Here is a 20,538-nt window from a genome sequence, read left to right on the forward strand (position 1 = left end):
AGTGACTTGCTTTTCAGACTGTAAGACTTGCCATGTCGACTATAAGGCTGGACTTTACACTATGTTGTATTTAGATCTATATATTCTTTTCACTTAAGTAAAATAATAGCAGTTCACAAATACACACAAAAAAATCTCTAGGTACTTGATTAAAAGAAATCTAGAGTTGTAGGATACGAGGCTAGGTATATAGTTCTGAAAGGAGTTTGCAGTATGTGATTGTTCTTATTTTCCTATAACTGCCTTTTTGTTTTTGTTTAGTCGCTGAATCATGTCCAGCTGTTTTGCATCCCCATGGGCTGTAGCCCACCAGATTCCTCTCTCCATGGGATTTCCCAGGCAAAAACACTGGAGTGGGTAGCCATTTCCTTCTCCAGAGGATCTTCCTGGCCCAAGGATTGAACATGTGTCTCCTGCATTAGCAGGTGGATTCTTTAACTGTCTTTTACCTTGTAACATATTATTACCTTTTATACCTTGAGGCCAAGTATTTTGAGAGCGAAGTCTCCCCCAGGTTTAGCCTTCAATACAGGCAGGATCACTCTCCCTCCAGATTTTTCAGTGTGTTTTTACTCTGTAAAAAGTTTCCTTTTCTTTTTTTTTAAACAAAGGGGATTATTAGTGAAAAGTGAAATCAAGGAAAACGCATTGAGAGGAAAATAAAGAAGGAACCACTGAAGGCAAGCTGTTGTTGGAGGCTTGGCTTTTACACATTCTGCCTGATTTTCCCATTAGCAGGAGAGACTCAGCAACAGAGGGAGTGATGAGAAGACAGTCACTGGCGTCAGAGATGAATGACCTTCAGATCATTAAGCTCCTTTCCCAGAACCTTTTATTGCACCAAACTCTTCTTATGGAATTTTTCATCTCCATGTTTCTAAGTGTGTAGATAAGCGGGTTGAGCATGGGGACAATAATTGTGTAGAAGAGCGTAAACACTTTATCCTCTGGTAATGTTGTGGCAGGTCTAATGTAAACAAAGATGACAGGTGTGAAAAAGAGGATCACGGACTGTGATGTGGGAACTACAGGTGGAAAGTGCTTTATGGTGGCTTTCTGCAGAATATGTGCACACATTATACAGAATCAAAATGTAGGAGGCCATCAAAACCACAAAGAGCACCAGTCCCATCAAGCCAGAATTGGCAATGACAAAAAAGCCAATTTTGTGTGTATCAGTGCAGGCTAGTTTCAACAAAAGATATGCATCACAGAAATAGTGGTCTATTTCACTGGGGCCACAGAAAGGTAAAACAATCGCAAGAAGAAAGAGACCAAGAGAATGAAGAAGTCCCCCTGCACACGACGCTATGAGAATTGAGTGACGTTTTTGCCTGTTCATGGTGATGGCGTCGTGGAGAGGTTTGCTGATGACCACATAGCAGTCACAGGCCATCCCTGTGAGGGTGAAGACCTCATTCCCCCCTCCCCAAAGAAGTAGGTGGTGAAAAGCTGTGTCATGCAGTTTTTATAGGAAATGGCCTTTTTTCCATCAGTAAGTCAGTCATGAGTTTGGGTGTCACAGTGGAGGTGTAGAAGAGATCTGAGAGTGCAAGGCAGTTAAGGAAGAAGTACATGGGCTGGGTGATTAGCTGACTGCATGTAATAGAAATCACAATGATCAAATTCCCCAACCAAATAGCCAGGTAACAGAATAAGAAAAATAAAAAGCAGAGGATCTGGACTTTCTTGTCCATAGAAAGTTCTAAGAGGATAAATTCAGTAACATTATTTCTATCTTCCATGATCTGATGTTCAAGAAAGTTATCTGAAATGACAAAACCAATGAAACGAATCATTGATGAGAAAATGGAAACCTAATATCTACTTTAAATGGCACCAATGTGCCGGTGCTAGACGGCAAAGTCGATCAGGTCCCGAGAACGTGCACGGCGGGGCTGAGAAAAGAAACGAAAGCAAGAGAAATCTCCAACAAAGATGGGGTCGAGAGGTTCAGACACGTCTCCACGAAGGGACGCAGTCTGACACCAACTTTATTCAGCATCTCACATTTATACAGAAGAGCGTGAGAAAGACAAGACAGTTAACATTTTCTTTGTTTGACCTACACATCTTACAAACAGTCACAAGAAATCTTGAGAGCATGGGAATGGCACCCTGTTATTATTTCTTACACCAGATAATATTTCTCTGTGCGTGAGAAGTTTGCACAGAACTCCAGGTGCCTGCAGTAAATAAGCGCCTAATCTCTGGGGTGGCGGGACAGAGAGCTATGTTTGCAAGCAAACCCTCAAGGACTGAGGCAGCTCCCAGAGCTGTGTCCTTCGGACAAAGGACCCCGTTCTGACGGGCAGCTCCCCGCACCAATGCCTTTTAAAGACAAGTTCTTTTGAGACCCACTGAAATCATTTTCATTTAATACGAGTCTTTTGAATATCTAGTACTAATATTCCTCGAAGAGCTAAGAATACAGTGATAAATTAGACAAAGTTCCAGTTTTTATATAATTTAAATTATTTTGTGAGGAAGCCAGGAATTATATTTATCAAGAATTTTTAAAAAAGAGATAATCTTAATAGTGTTAAGTAGGGCGACATATAATGTGCCGATTTAGGATGTAAAATAGAGGCAACTATAGAATTTGCTTGATTAAGTGGTTTCTAATGAAGTCACAAAATTGGTGTAGGGTGTGTGGGTGGGCTTTGCAGTGCTGGCACAGAGTCAATGTTAAATAAATATCAATTAAATAAAAATCTGGAAAGTGAACAATGTGCTATAATTTTGAAGGAATAATACAATACATAATCATCCTTTAGTCAGGTAATTCATGATAAAACTGAAGAACAAATCATTTTTATGAGTGGACTCATGATCCTTTTTGACTGTTAAGTTAGTTAAGTTGCTCAGTAGTATCTGACTCTTCGCGACCCAGTGGACTGTAGCCCACCAGGCTCCTCCATCCATGGGATTCTCCAGGCAAGAATACTGGAGTGGGTTGCCATTTCCTTCTCCAGGGGATCTTTCTGACTCAGGGATCAAACCCAGGTCTTCTGCATTGCAGGCAGATGCTTTAACCTCTGAGCCACCAGGGAAGCCCTTTTGACTTTTAAGAGGAAATAATTCCTTCATGTGAAATACTCCATGAAACTTTCATATTTCTTAAACAATATTTGTAGCATCTCTAGGTTAATATATTGACAACTATGCTTTTCCTGTTTGTCTATATTTCTCTTGCAAGATTATTTCCTCTTTCAAAATCAATTAACATTCAGAAGTTATTTGAGTTACATCTTATCAGACTGTAATTATACTTGCCTAGTTTGGAAATCATATACTGAGAAATGGGCTCCTCTAATTCCAAAATAGTTCCCCCCAAACACAATACAATAAACAAGATGTAGCACTTCTTCCCTTAATTTCTTAGAGAATTCACCTACACTATCTGCATGACTATATAGAGGAATCTCTTCGGTTCTCTAAAATAGAAGCAGTTATACCTGTATTCATGTAATCATCTGGTAAATACACTATGTAAGTAGGCAAAATAGCTAGTTTTTTCCTCCCACTTTGTTGCTTAATTGCTCATTCCCTGGGATCCCAGGCTCCCATTCATAAAATAAAAGTGATTAGATAATCTCTGAAGATCTCCCCAGATTCCAATAATGTGTGACTTCTGATTCTCCATTAATTTGGGGAAGACATCTGTTTACCTCTCTCCTGCCTTCCCTTCTCTGCTTGATACATTGAAACTATAAAAAGTAACAAATACAGTGGCAATTTCATTACAATTCCTGTGCCTCAGTTTACTTCTCTGTAAAATCAAGGTAAAGATAATATCTCTTTATATGGTGATTTTTTGAATAATTAGTTTCTAAATATGAAATTTCTTAAAGCAATATCTGGAAAGTACTATATATTTAATAGTTATTGGCCATCCTCAACAATTACTAAGGGCTTCTGTGGTAGCTCCGATGGTAAAAATCTGCTTGCCATGAAGGAGACCAGGGTTCAATCCCTGGGTTGGGAAGATCTCCTGGAGAAGGGAATGGCTACACACTTCAACAAATATTTTTGCCTGGTGAATTCCATGGACAGAGGAGCCTGGTAGGCTACAGTCCACGGGGTCACAAAGAGTCAGATACAACTGAGCAAATAACACACACATGATTACTAACTGTAAGATCAAGGCCCCAGAGAAAATATAAGTACTCCATCTCAGGAACTGTACCTTGTACTATCCTTCCCTGAACAAGATAGGAAATATTATTAATATTAATATCAGAAACTTCAGAAATAAGAGTTGTGTTCAGACACAGCTCTGATACTCAAATGCAAGAGCCTTCACCTCCTTAAATACTTTTTCCTTCTTCCTTAAAATAAGCATGCAGTGCCTAATTTACAGGATTACTGTGGAATGTAAATAAGCTTACATATACAGAACTTGATGCTCAAAAACATGTTAGTTTCCCCTCCTTCCTCTTGGAACCCCCATAGTGTTATACATTTAGGAGGTCCTCACACTATTTGAGTGGTAGTAGATTCTAGTAATTAAGGTTATGAGTTCTGGACCTACATAGAATGAGATACTGGCTCCAAAATTCACTTGGAGCATAATCACAGATAAAATATATAACCTCAGCTTCTTCATCTATAAAATGAATAATACTGTAATTAACTCTGAGATCTGCTGTAAAGATATGATGAGTTCACTTATATAACAGCTTAAGACAGAAACGGGTATATATTAAGATAAAACATTTAGTAAATATTCATTGTCATTGACATTATATTTGTCCTATCAATGGGTACACTGTATTATTCTTACTATATATTTTGAATCGCTTATTTAAAATATGTAATATTGTAACATGGAATAAATATGGATAAGACATAGCAGAGTTTCCCTGCCATAAACAATCTGCTCTTTCTTACCTGAAGGCTGGGGTTGCTCACTGTGGGGAAACATCCTGTCATTAAGCCAAATCGTTCTCTTTGGTCTGGGTTGAGCTGACTTTCCACATTTCTGAAGATAAATATACTGCTTATTTCAGCCAGTTAATACTTTTGTATTCTTTCTTTTGAATTAATTAACCTTATTGATGGACAGGGAGGCCTGGCGTGCTGCGATTCATGGCGTCCTAGAGTCGGGCACGACTGAGAGACTGAACTGAACTGAACTGATCTGAATTAGACAGATAATTATGTTCCCCTTTGATAATTTTTCTTCATCTCAACTAAGGAAAAAGAAACCTACCACTTAAATACTATGCATCCAAATAGCTTCTTTGAAAATTTCATCATATATTTTTGCTTCTGCATAATCTTAGAAGCATACTTGTGTTTTGATTTTAATTTTTTTAATATATCTTCAGTTTCTTCACTGCAATACTGTCCACTTATCTGCTGGGCCAGTGCATTCTTCTTCATATTAAATTTTTTTCCATAATGGAATCCAAAGAGCTAATAATATGATTAAATTTTTGAAATATGAAAAGACAAATAAATCTAGCAATATTTTGAGAGCTGCTGAGAGACATGGCACTGATAATTTTAAGAGCTCATGTACAAATCACAAGTCATGATAGTTGAAGCCAGGTTTTCCCAAATAGTAAAAATGGCATTTTAAAGTTTCTGGAATTTTTCAAAGGTTAGTGAGAAGGCTTAGATCATAAATACAATCAGAATGATTCAAATATTCATTTTAAGGAAAATCACTATTATAATTACGAACTGGATTTAACTTACCAGCTGCTTAACTCATCAGACAGATTTCTTATAAGATGAGGCTTCACACCTAAGATAAAGTCAGAATTTTAAAAACTGGAATTTCCATGCAGTAATCCATCTCTAATTGCATAAAATCTTACAAGAGAACTTGTGAGTTCCACTGTTACAGATATGTTTGGTAAATTGAACTAATTTTGAGATTTTTTTTTAGCATGCAGTTTTTCCACTTCTAAAAAATAAATATGTGTCTCTCTGATATTTTGCCTTTGTCTCTATAGAAAAGTGACATATATACATATATATGTATCAGTTCAGTTCAGTTCAGTTGCTCAGTCGTGTCTGATTCTGCCACCCCATGAATCGCAGCACGCCAGGCTTCCCTGTCCATCACCAACTCCCGGAGTTCACTCAGACTCACGTCCATCGAGTCAGTGATGCCATCCAGCCATCTCATCCTCTGTCGTTCCCTTCTCCTCCTGCCCCCAATCCCTCCCAGCATCAGAGTCTTTTCCAATGAATCAACTCTTCTCATGAGGTGGCCAAAGTACTGGAGTTTCAGCTTTAACATCATTCCTTCCAAAGAAATCCCAGGGCTGATCTCCTTCAGAATGGACTGGTTGGATCTCCTTGCAGTCCAAGGGACTCTCAAGAGTCTTCTCCAACACCACAGTTCAAAAGCATCAATTCTTCGGCACTCAGCCTTCTTCACAGCCCAAGTCTCACATCCATACATGACCACAGGAAAAACCATAGCCTTGACTAGACGGACCTTTGTTGGCAAAGTAATGTCTCTGCTTTGGAATATTCTGCTTGATGTTAAATTGGCATTTAAGGAGAATTCTGACACAATGTGTAATATAGAAAAGGTCTCAATATCTCTAAAAATATAGAAATTTCCCATCAGTATACTTTGCTAAAGATGTAAATCATAGCTTCAATTTCTCAATTTCTACCTAATAAATAAATATGCCAAAGTTCTTAATTATATTTCCCTATTGCATCAACATCCAAAGCACTGAGATCAGACACGGGACATGGAGACTATGAGGAAGTGGAGTATATAATGACTATGGACATGGAGTATATAATGCTCATTTGTCAGGACAGGGCAGAATCAGTTAGCTGAGGGAGACTGAAGTGAGCTGCCATGGGAAATATTGAGAACCCTACAGCTAGAATTAAAAGTTCAGCGAGTAGACCCAGGATTTAAGACAATTCTTCCTGGGGAGGAAAAAAATAAGCTTGTTAGGGTATTATAATTTCTGGCTGATGCCTGGAAAAGACTCCTATGCTTTTTTTTTTCTTTTTCCAGGAAGCTCACATAACCCCATGGAGCATCTGTGCATCTCTTGCAGATGTGCAGACAATTTCCCAATTTATCTTTATAAGGCGAACTCCTTTGTAAAAAGATATGCTTTTTTTCTGATTGAATTTTCCATATGTATATTTCAGAAAATATATTTTAGAAAGAACTATAACAAAAATAAAATGGTCTCATAAATTTATTCATATAAAAATATTTACTATGTCCTAATTCTAAAAGGTCTGACTTGGACAAAACTTACTATGGAGAATGCATATGTTGTTGTTTAGTCGCTAAGTTATGACCCACTCTTTGGCAAACCCACAGAATGTAGCCTGCCAGGCTCCTCTGTACATGGAATTTTCCAGCAAAAATATTGGAGTGGGTTTCTGCAATATGTTTCGTTCTCCAAGGGAACTTCTTGACACTGGGATCAAACTCACATCCCTTGCATTGGCAAGTGGGTTCTTTACCGTAGAGCCACCAGGGAAGCCCTTGAGAATGTATTTAGTGGTGAACAAAACAGCCTTTGTCCTCAGTGAGGCTGGAGACTAAGGAAAGAGACAGACAATGAAATAAACAAGAAAATAAGCAAATGTATAATTACAAATAGTATATTTTAAATAAAGGATACATTTTAAAAGAGAATATTATTGAATTTTTATGCAAATGATGAATGGACACATGTCAAAGATTCTATTGAATTTATTATTAATATTTAATATAGAAACCAGTAAGATGTTACCATCAGTTCAGGCAACAGTTCACCACATATTTATCGTCAGTAAGGGGTGCTAAAATGAATTTATAAGTTGATGCAAAACTAGTCAAATATCCAAAGGGCTATCATTACTTGCATTTCACCTGACACAATTTGAATTTCTATGGCCAGACATTGTTGACACTGATATTATTTTGTGTGAGTCAACTTCTCTATTTTGAGTTTTAAAATGTCTTAGCCAAAAATAATGAAAGATAGGTAATAACCTGAATGCAAGAACTAGTAAAGTCACTCACTAAATTACAGAGAATCTCACTGCTCTTTCTTGATATTATATGTGCTATTAATGACCCAACTGAAGAGAGAAATATGGCTGATGCTCTTGAGAAGCTGAGAAGGGAGGAGATCACAGTGCAAAAGTGAAGGAGTTAAATCATAACTCCCTAGTTAATGATTAATATTGACAATGAAGTGTTTGCTTGCTTATCTTATTAAACTACAGTTTATTTACAATGTTGTATTGGTTTTGGGTCATGTGATTCAGTTCATATATATGTGTGTTCATATGTATGTATATTTTCCATCTCAGATTACTTTTCATTATAGGTTATTATAAGATATTGAGTATAGTTTCCTGTGCTATACAATAGATCATTGTTGTTTATCTATTTTATATTTGGTAGTCTGTATCTGTTAGTCCCAAACTCCCAATTTATCCCTCCCCTCCCCCTTTTTCTTTTGGTAACCATAAGTTTGTTTTCTGTGTCTGTGAGTCTTTTTCTGTTTTGTAAATAAGTCCATCTGTGTAATTTTTTTTATAAACCACATATAAGTGATTATATATATTTGTTTTTCTCTGTCTGACTTACTTTACTTAGTAAGATAATTTATTGGTCCATCCATGTTGCTGCAGACTCCACGTATTTTAATAATCCACATTCACAACTTTTGTTCCAAGAATAAAAGTAAAACAGAAACATTTGTGTTAATTTTTGAAGTTTTATTTGTCAATAATACAAGTCTGGTTGGTTGGAGGATAGGGCTTCTGTCGCAGAGGGAAACTTTGAGGGTTGGCTGGTCTTATTAAAAACCCTGCTTATTTCACACCAGAAAGTGATCTTTCACTTTCCTGCTCTGTTATGTTCTCTGACATGTATACTGTGCATGCCCTATCCAGGAGTTTTCAGAGAGCTGTCAAGAAGTAGGTTTAAAACAACAACAAGCAAATATGTTAGGATCTTTCTATAAGAATTTCTAGCACATAATATTTTTAGGTTTATTTGTTGGGCACTTTCAACTGAGTCATAGAACTATGTTATTTTTCTTTTTTATATTATGAACACATTTTAAGAATCCTCAACATTGACAACTCATTTTTATCTAACCTGCCTCTCTCTACAACTTGAAAATAAATTCTCATGCAAGTACATCATATCCACGAAGTTTTTTAAAGACTTTTGAGATTCTACCCATTCCTAATCAGTTATCTAGTGGCCTGATCTTACTCCTAGTCATATCTGACATTGGGCAAAGGTGCTCCAGGATGACCTTAAATTCCTACTGGAAAAACTGCTATTGACTTGAACAGTGCCAAAGATGTGATCATTGACTTTGAGTGATATTCTCCACTTGCCCACTCTAAGAAAAGATTAATTTCAAGAGTAATAGGTGCCCATTGCACACTGTGCTGTGCTTAGTCACTCAGTCATGCCCTACTCTTTGTGACTCCCTGGACTGTAGCCTGCCAGGTACCTCTTTCCATGGGGATTCTCCAGGCAAGAATACTGGAACAGATTGTCATGAGCTCCTCCAAAGGATCTTCCCACCCAGGGATTGAGCCCAGATCTCCCACATTGCAGGTGGATTGTTTACTGTCTGAGCCACCAGGGAAGCCTAGTAATAGGAGCATGACATTAATATGAGCCCCATTCTCACACCCTCACTGCTGCAAAGGAAAGTTATTATCAGAAGGGTTACATTTCTGATTCATAACAGGAGACTGGGCAATAAAATAGCTCATACGTGTTGAGCACTTACTGTGTGACCAAGCAGTGTTTCAGTCCTGCACATATCCTCACTAGACTGTGTGCTGGGCTATTATTATCACTTGATGGATGGTTTGTTGAGCATATGTCCTAGTCCTCATAGTTAGTAAGCAATTCTGGGTCCAGAACACATGCCCATAACAAATATACACTATCAGGTGCTAGAATTAGCTAGAGTTGCAGTTCACGTTTACATGGACAGAGTTGGGAAACACGGTTCCTTTGAACAAAAGAAAAGAGATTGCTGTGGGACTTAGGTAAGAATACTGGTGTTGGACATATGAGAAGCTCCAGATCACCGTTGGCTACAAAATTATCAGAGTAGAAAGCTATATTTTTAAGAAATATAGTTGCAGGCCCAAAATTTGGTCTTTTAGAATACTTTTTAAATGATGCAAGTAAAATGTTGGAATTATCTTCTAAATCATTGCTACCTGGGATTGGCTTTATTGACTAAAGTCACATACAAGAATGGGCTGTATAGGTTCTCAGTGTTGATTTGTATTACATGATGTCTTTGATAGTCTACTGCTAAATATCTAAATTGATTACACAGCCAAAAGATCAGAGGGGAAGAGGAGATATAAATAAGAAAACTAGAAAAGAGCACAGCAGAGTCTGGATAAATCCAGGGAGTTGTAAGCTTTCGCTCGTACTTAAATCTATATATTGCTAAAACAAAATGAAACAAAAAGAAACATATAAGGCAAGCGTTATACATTTTAAAGTCTTCATTGTAGAAAATCCATATATTCAACCAAGTTCAGCGGTGAAAATCAGAGGTATCTTTTAGTTCATTTCCTTTCTTACTGCGATATGGCACCAGAATTTCTTTATGTCATTCTTTATCTCCAAGTTTCTCAGTGTGTAGATTAGAGGATTGAGCATGGGAGCAATGATAGTATAAAAAAGAGCGGACACTTTGTCTTCTGGTAAAGTAATTGCTGGTCAAATGTAAATGAAGAATAAAGGAGCAAAAAAGAGGACCACCGCAGTGCTGTGGGAACTGAAGGTGGAGAGAGTTTTGCGGCGATTCTCTACAGAGTAGGACCTGACAGTGGACAAGATCACAGTGTAGGATATCAACAAGTCCACAGAAGTCACCAGGCCCATGAGGCCCGAGTTGGCAATGACAAGGAGACCAATTCTGATGGTGTCAGTGCAGGCCAATTTCAGCAAAGGATACACATGGGCCACAGTAGGGTAAAAAGATGGCCAGGGGAAACTGACCGAAGGAACGCAGGAAACCCCCAGCGCAGCAAGCAGCGATCATGGCAACGCACTTCTGTCTGGTCATGATCAGAGTGTAGAGTAGAGGTTTGCAGATGGCCACATAGCGGTCATAGGCCATCCCTGTGAGGATGAAGACCTCAATCCCCCCAAAGAAGTGCATGGTGAAGAGCTGTGTCATGCAACCGTGGTAGGAAATGATCTTCTTTGCTGCCAGCAAGTCAGCAATCAACTTGGGGGTCACAGTGGAGGTGTAACAAAGGTCTGCGAGGGAGAGGTGACTCAGAAAGAAATACATGGGCTGCTTCACAAGTTGACTGGAGGCAATAGAAATCATGACAAGTAGGTTTCTGATCAGAATTGCAATGTAACAAAGTAAGAACAGTAAAAACCAGAGAATTTTTCTGAGAAAGTCCTAAGAGAATAAATTCTGTGATGTTATTCCTATTTTCTATGACTCAGAGCAGTTTGTAGCCACTTGAAATTAAATAGTTATCAATCTTTACAAATATGTAAATACAATGATGTATATTATTCCTTGTCATGGGCATTTTAAAATGGAAAGCATTCAAAACTTGAAGAAAAAGATTTGATTTTTATTTTGAAAGGCTTTCCTTGCATTCTTTTTGTCCCTCTCTGGAAAATATTAATTCCTGATAAACAACTTTGATACCTGATTTAAAAACTAACCCTGTAGAATGCAGCATATTTATGCAACCATTCTATTAGCATGTATTATCAAACATAACTGGATAATATGCCCTGGTTGAATTCAAGAAATGGTACTGTAGAAAAAAATCAGTCATCCCTTTCCTATTCTATTTGTTATTGAGAAAATAGACACAGAAATGAAACCTTGAGAGAAAATAAAAAAGCACTAATATGTGGATAATGTTATGTGAGAAATTTCCTTCCATCTATCCTAGGTGGAAATGTGATAAATAGAAAAAATCAACCAATTTGGAATCATGAGGTATATCAGTTCAGTTCAGTTCAGTCGCTCAGTCGTGTCTGACTCTTTGAGACCCCATGAATCACAGCACACCAGGCCTCCCTGTCCATCACCAACTCCCAGAGCTCACTCAAACTCACGTCCATCAAGTCAGTGATGCCATCCAGCCATCTCATCCTCTGTCATCCCCTTCTCCTCCTGCCCCAAATCCCTCCCAGCATCAGAGTCTTTTCCAATGAGTCAACTCTTCGCATGAGGTGGCCAAAGTACTATATACATGGCCAAAATCAGCTATATATCTGTTGTACCTAACTTACAAATATTATTAATTTACAAATGTGCTTAATTTACAGATAGAATATTATATTTTATAGTCAAACAAAAGGATAACAAGCAAAGTATAATTACCTCTATTTTTTCAAAAGGTATCACCTCAAACTTTAAAAATATTTGTTTTTTACGTTCAGTAAGGCATTTGAGGTTAATAGTAGGTTTCACTTGAATTTTAGTCTCATACAGTGTCTTACTCACTTGCATAAATTGGCTTATTTCTAAGCGATGTCCTCAAGCTGTTCAACTCTTCCTAATAATCAGTAATCCTGAAAACGTTTGCTTCTTTCTGTTCCTATATCACATGTCTTAGTATCTCAGGCTGGCTTTTCTCTCTTCCATTCCTATTATTTTTACCTCCTCCTCCTTCTAGTCACTGCTGTAAAGTAATGTAAAACCAGCTCTAATAATATGCTCATAACTATTATGCCTTTGAACAAACCAATACCTTTCTCCTGGCAGAAGTTCAAGAAGCATAGACTAGGGAGAACTACTGAGAATTAATCATTCCACTAAATCACACCAAAATTCTCTATTTCAACTATATAAAACACAAGGCCTTAGTATTTAAAATATTTTATTTCATTTACTCCAAACTTCAGAACCAATATAGTCACAATTTATTTTCAAATCTGTAATGCTCCTCTCCTTATTTTTCATTTTCAGTGAAATTGCCATTCAAATCTGTGTACCAAAAGTAGGGTTTGGAAGAGAAAAACTGCAAATCTATCTAGTATATGAGAGTCAACATCAGTGGCCACAAAATGACATTTAAGTATGTAACAACTGAATAGTGAAGAGAGGATATTTGTAGTGGTCAAATAAACCATCTCATTCAACTAACAATTACATTTTAGGCTTTTAAAATAATTCCTAATAATTTAAAAGAATGCAGGGCTCTATTCTAACTTCTCCCCTAAATTATATTCTTCTGATTTGGTGGGAAACACTGTAAGTTATATATTCAATCACAGATTATTCTTTATTTAATACTTGACTTACTGCATGAATTGATCAATTAACTTATATCTTCTCAGCGTCTTTTCCCTTACTATTTGTCTAAAATCCTACCTCTGAGATTCTTTATCAGATAGCAGGTCAAATCATATTTGAAAAAGACAATGTAAATGCCATTTTGGTAAGTGCATTTGCAGACTAAAAGTGGAAAATCAATGAAATGATCATGAATTACCAAGAAAATAAACAAAAGCTTTTAAAATGCAGATTCTTTTGTCTTACCAATACTTGAATATTTCAGACAAATTGAAAATTATTTTAAAAATTTTAATCTTGAAAATGCACTCAGCCTAGGCCATTAGAAAGAGAGGGAATATGTGAAAAATACCTACAAATTAATTTGCATTTAAAATATAAAAACTGCTTAATGCATGACTCAAAACCATAATCTATATTCCTGAACAACTTGAAAGCATTTTCCCTATTTTCAGGTATTTCTATGGAAGATAAGAAAGCGTGCCTCATATGTCTATAAGCGTCATTTTCATATTTAAAAAAATTAATAATTATATCAACAGAAGGTATTCTTTAAAATACTGGACTATTTGGAAAATGAAGCAAAATATTGTCTCCTTCATCTCGTTGTACTATTTTCTAACTTGTTGGCACGAGTATACCACATCCCTTTTTTGTATTTCAGTTTAGGCATCAATAAGCAATGGGAGTTAAACTATATGTTTAAAGATCTCTGCTGGACCCTAACTCCTTGTCCATGGTTCCGACGTAAATTTTGAGGAGTCAATAGCTGGATGTTGATGACTATTATTTTCCAAACAAATTAGAATAAATTTACAACTCCCTTCCAGGTTATTGTTTCTCATTTCCTTTCAGATTAACTGATCCAGTCTCAGAAAGAAACACAACTCCTCCAGCTTTCCTTTTCTTTGGATCCTTTATAGCCTGATATTTTAGATTCCTTTTATCCAATCCAGGTATATAGAAGGCTCCATCATCTATAGTTCAAACTTAAGTATTCTTCTCTGGAATCCCTAATGATTCCCTGAAGTAGTGAACCTGGACTAGCAGTTTCAAACCAATCTTTGCTCAGTACTATCACAGTGTATTAAACTCTGTGAAATCTACTACTTCCAGGTAGATTTCACTAACTACAGCCCACCATGCTATGGTTATTCAAATATTCTAAGTCTTGTGGTTCTTAGAACTATCTACCTTGCTTCGTATTTTTTTTTTCTAATAATTACCAGATACTGTTAAGTGCTTTAGCTTATCTCTCTAAAACAATCTTATCTTGGTGAGAGTTAGGGCCAATGCCTCATTTTCTCCCTAACCTGGACATAATGAAAAACAAAACCAAACAAAATTTATGCCATTCAAATCTATGTTGAACAGTGAATGTTTGACTTTGGAACAGATTATATAAACTTTCTGAGCCATCTTACTTGTTTAATCTCTAAAGAAAGGAAAATAAAACTCATCTCTTTTGGATGAAGGTTCGTCAAGTCAAGGCTATGGTTTTTCCTGTGGCCATGTATGGATGTGAGAGTTGGACTGTGAAGAAGGCTGAGTGCTGAAGAATTGATGCTTTTGAACTGTGGTGTTGGAGAAGACTCTTGAGAGTCCCTTGGACTGCAAGGAGATCCAACCAGTCCATTCTAAAGGAGATCAGCCCTGGGATTTTTTTGGAAGGAATGATGTTAAAGCTGAAACTCCAGTACTTTGTCCACCTCATGCTAAGAGTTGACTCATTGGAAAAGACTGTGATGCTGGGAGGGATTGGGGGCAAGAGGAGAAGGGGATGACAGAGGGTGAGATGGCTGAATGGCATCACTGACTCTATGGACGTGAGTCTGAGTGAACTCCGGGAGTTGGTGATTCACAGGGAGGCCTGGTGTGCTGCGATTCATGGGGTTGCAAAGAGTCAAACATGACTGAGTGACTGATCTTGGATGTGGGAAAAGTTATTAACCAGTTATTAATTACTATGTGTCAAGAATTGTGCGAGGTGAAAAAAAGACTAAAATCATCCAGGAGGCTTTATTGAATTTCTCATTTAGTAAGTTAGTTATCTAGTTCTCCCATAATAAGATTGTGACTGGATAATGACAAATTATGAAGGATATGATGAATTAGATTATACAATACATTCCTCATTTAATCAATTATATGGCAGTGTGTCTCATCATGAATTAAATTATTAATTCTGTTGGCTTTCCCATTATATCCTCACTCTATACTTTGATTATTTTAAGTATTCAGTATGCATTTGTCAAATAAATTTTATTTCAATATTTGATAGAATGAAATGAAAATTCATTTTAATTACATGTCATTATCATTATAATTATTTTGTCATGTATTTAAGAGACATAAAAACACAGAATGCTTATAATAAAATTTACTTCAGAATGATAGAGACTCTGAAAGATCATCTTAGATTTGCTCTCTAATTTTTCCTAGTATTCTATTAGAAAAAATCATTTGAAGGTCACATAAATCCATCCCTGTAACCTTCCCCCACTTCTCACTCCCTTGGCTTACTGTGGAGACTAGACCTTTAAGAGTAGTCTTATATATTAAAACTCAGTCACTTGCCCTAAAACCCTGGTTGTCTCCAACCTGGGTGGTCTCCAAACTGTACAGAACTAAATCTTACCATGCACTATTAGCCTCTTTCATTTATTCTGAATATTTATTCAGATCATCTTCATTAACCTCCTCTTTTAATAGACAGCCCTGTCTTGGCCAACTTGTAATAGAATAAGTGGTGTTTTTAAATACAGGAGTGAGAAACTCAAGCTACAAATATGGCACATTCAGGCAATTAATAGTAAGTAAGTGCAGAGTGATTTAACATACTTTGTACTTCTTGAGTTTTTCCTTAACAGATTTTCTGTATCCTTTACTGGAATTTAAGTCACAGACTTTCTGCTTTACTAGCTTCCCTTTAACATTCCCCAAGTTATGAAAAAATGTTTATCACTGCCATTTTTATTACTTTATGCAATTGACATAGGAAGGGTAAGTTATCACACATGAGTTGTACAAAAAATGTGTAGCCATGAAAGAGATGCTCTGTGTTACCAGGTAGATAGAGCAATAGTTTCAAATGTTGACTGTATGAAAATGTGGTTAAAGTCTCCTAACAAACATTAGCCAAGGGGCAAATGATCATTAAATTATATTTAAATAATAAATTCTAAAATAATATTGATCTGATTAATTGTGGATTGATTAAAGAAAAGTTAATTCATGTCCAACTCACTTGGCTTAAATCTCAGGTACATGTAATATTTCACAGTACCATAATGTAAATTAACCAGTAAATTCTATGACTATGAAGTAATACATCTCATTATACAAATAATTCTGTAGAAATCTGAAAATAGAAGTTACCTGCTCTCTAAGGTAACGTGTCCAGTTTTTTTCTTAAGCAAATTCAAAAGGCTTTTCCCAGTTTTATTTTAATGTTTAAGAGAACAAAATGGTGCCATCATTTATGTTGGCAACTATTCTTTATTTCTCTTTAAATAGCACTTTTATTATATTCTATGGTGAACATTAAAACAAAGACAACATAAGGTTCCTATCTGATTTCTAAGCAACTTTACCAGGGAGATATTTAACTTGCAGACATTTATTGAAGTATCTCTGTGAGTTTGGTAATTCCCTTTGGAATAATGTGACCAAAGTGAAGCTGAACTTTTCTGAACATTATTCAAAGACCTAAAAATAATTATATTGACTAAATTATATTTTCCCTATGTGTATATGGAAACTAAGTACAACTTTCATTGGGGGACTATTGTGAGAAAACTCAGATGACCTGGAAAGAAAGCTCATAATACGCACACCTCAGAAAGAAGAGGCAAAGAAAGAGAAGGAAACTCTTTCTTTGTTGCAGGTAAAAGGAAAACATTGATGCTGCCTCAATTCAGTTTGTGGAGCGTGCTGGCTATTCCAGCCTGCATATCCTGTAGTCTATCAATAATAAAACCACTTTGAAAAGTTACCACAATCTGTTGTCCATTTTTCCTCAATGTCTTTCACGGTTGATTTTTCTGTCCACAGTTTACCCAAATTGCTCCCTTATATACCTCATCCCTGTAATGGAAGGTAACACCAAGTCTTTTTGTGGTTACTTACGTTTTTCTTATTTCTCAGTAACATTTGGAGACAATATTTTCTCTTCTCTGACAGCATTTTATTCAAGCTCCAGAGACCATATTCCTCAAATGTTCACATTTTTTAAAAATGACACTTGTAACAACTTTAAGTGCACAACTCAGTGGCATTGTTTATATTTACAATATTGTTTAATTGCTATATATTTCCAAAACATTTTCATCACTCCAAACAGAAACTTAGCACCCATTAAGTAATAACTCCTCATCCTCCTTTCCCTCTGCCACTGATATCCTTTAGTATACTCTGCCTCTGTGAATCTTCTTCTTCTATTTCATGTAAGGGAAATCATGCAATGTTTGTTTCTCCTATCTTTTTTTTTTAATTACTTAGTTACCTTGGCTGTATCAGGTCTCAGCTGTGGCACAGGGATATCTCATTGCACTGCCTGGGCTCTTCAATGCAGTGGGGGGTGTCAGTTGCTCCTCCACAGGTGGGATCTTAGTTTCCAACAAGGGATTGAACCTGTGTTCCCAGTGTTGCAAGGTGGATTCTTAACCATTGAACCACCAAGGAAGTCCCCTATCCCTTTTTTTCTACATTGCAATTTAACCTTGATTTCTCACAAAATTCTTTCTTTTTTTTTTTTTTTTTACAATCTCTTTCTTGAGTCCAACCAACTCTTTTTTGGCATAATCTCTTTTTTATATTCATGTCTTATTTTATATTTATGACATATTTTTAATATTTCCAAATAATATTTAAGGAGATTTTCATGCAAAGATGGGCTTGATAAAGGACAGAAATGGTATGGACCTAACAGAAGCAGCAGATATTAAGAAGAGGTGGCAAGAATATACAGAAGAACTGTACAAAAAAGATCTTCATGACCAAGATAATCATGATGGTATGATCACTGACCTAGAGCCAGACATTCTGGAATGTGAATTCAAGTGGGCCTTAGAAAGCATCACCACAAACAAAGCTAGTGGAGGTGATGGAATTCCAGTTGAGCTGTTTCAAATGCTGAAAGATGATACTGTGAAAGTGCTTCACTCAACATGACAGCAAATTTGGAAAACTCAGCAGTGGCCACAGGACTGGAAAAGGTCAGTTTTCATTCAATCCCAAAGAAAGGCAATGCCAGAGAATGCTCAAACTACCACACAATTGCACTCAATTCACACGCTAGTAAAGTAATGCTCAAAATTCTCCAAGCCAGGCTTCAGCAATATGTAAACCGTGAACCTCCTGATGTTCAAGCTGGTTTTAGAAAAGGCAGAGGAACCAGAGATCAAATTGCCAACATCTGCTGGATCATGGAAAAAGCAAGAGAGCTCCAGAAAAACATCTATTTCTGCTTTATTGGCTATGCCAAAGCCTTTGTCTGTGTGGATCACAATAAACTGTGGAAAATTCTGAAAGAGATGGGAATACCAGACCACCTGACCTGCCTCTTGAGAAATCTGTATGCAGGTCAGGAAGCAACAGTTAGAACTGGACATGGAACAACAGACTGGTTCCAAATAGGAAAAGGAGTACGTCAAGGCTGTATACTGTCACCCTGCTTATTTAACTTATATGCAGAGTACATCATGAGAAATACTGGGCTGCAAGAAGCACAAGCTGGAATCAAGATTGCCGGGAGAAATATCAATAACCTCAGGTATGCAGATGACACCACCCTTATGGCAGAAAGTGAAGAGGAACTAAAAGCCTCTTGATGAAAGTGGAAGAGGAGAGTGAAAAAGTTGGCTTAAAGCTCAACATTCAGAAAACGAAGATCATGGCATCTGGCCCCATCACTTCATGGGAAATAAATGGGGAAACAGTGGAAACAATGTCAGACTCTAATTTTTTGGGCTCCAGTATCGCTGCAGATGGTGACTGCAGCCATGGAATTAAAAGACACTCCTTGGAAGGAAAGTTATGACCAACCTAGACAGCATATTGAAAAGCAGAGACATTACTTTGCCAACAAAGGCCCATCTAGTCATTCCAATGGTCATGTATGGATGTGAGAGTTGGACTGTGAAGAAAACTGAGCACCGAAGAATTGATGCTTTTGAACTGTGATGTTGGAGAAGACTCTTGAGAGTCCCTTGGACTGCAAGGAGATCCAACCAGTCCATTCTAAAGGAGATCCAACCAGTCCATTCTAAAGGAGATCAGTCCTGGATGTTCATCGGAAGAACTGATGCAAAGCTGAAACTCCAATACTTTGGCCACCTCATGCGAAGAGTTGACTCATTGGAAAAGACTCTGATGCTGGGAAGGATTGGGGGCAGGAGGAAATGGGGATGACAGAGGATGAGATGGCTGGATGGCATCACCAACTCAATGGACATGAGTTTGAGTGAACTCCGGGAGTTGCTGATGGACAGGGAGGCCTGGCGTGTTGCAATTCATGAGGTCTCAAAAAGTCGAATATGACTGAGGGACTGAACTGAATAAATGATAATTTTATTATTAAAATTATTGTGTTTTACTTATGGGCTAAGACATAGTCAATTTTTAAAACTTCTTAAGAAAGATTGGAAAAAATTCTATTCCTTATTAGTAGATTTCTGTGATATAATGTAATTGTGTCATTTGGGATTATAACAGAAACACAATCATATATATATATATATAAATATATAATATATTGTTTTTAGTTTGAATTTAGAGTCTTTTTATTTCTCCTCTCATCTCTTATAGTTTATGGCTTGTTAATATTTTTGCTTTGTCACTGAATTATATATATGTTAATAACATTATAAATTCATTATGCATTCTTGTTTTTGTAATATATTAATAGTATTTGCTTCTGTAAGGATTTTAATATTTATACTAATATTTGCACATATTATTAACCCTGTTTTTGTGTATTTACTTCTTATAAAATTAATTGAGATGAAGTGTTAACACTCTTCATTACCTAAACTATGTGATTATATATCACTCCTAGTTCAAAAATGAAAATTGGAAAAACAAAGATAAAAATCAAAGGTGAATTGCTGCTTGAATGTGATCTAGTAAATTGCCATCTTTGAACACTGGTTTCCTTATTCCTAAAAGAGACATGAAATTACTAATGGGCCAAAAAAAAAAAACAAACAACAACAACAAAAAACAAAAACCTAAAAACAAAATTATTTTTTATTCTATGGACTTAAACCTAGAAAAT

General features: G+C 36.6%; 2 pseudogenes; both read right to left on the minus strand.

Annotated features, from left to right (window-relative positions):
* Positions 1 to 801: 801 nt before the first annotated feature.
* LOC102408572 lies at positions 802 to 1,982 on the minus strand (annotated as a pseudogene).
* Positions 1,983 to 10,546: 8,564 nt separating this feature from the next.
* Positions 10,547 to 16,531, minus strand: LOC102408227 (annotated as a pseudogene).
* Between the last annotated feature and the right edge of the window lie 4,007 nt (positions 16,532 to 20,538).

Source organism: Bubalus bubalis, chromosome 7 (genome assembly GCF_019923935.1).
Source record: "Bubalus bubalis isolate 160015118507 breed Murrah chromosome 7, NDDB_SH_1, whole genome shotgun sequence".
Taxonomy (NCBI): domain Eukaryota; kingdom Metazoa; phylum Chordata; class Mammalia; order Artiodactyla; family Bovidae; genus Bubalus; species Bubalus bubalis.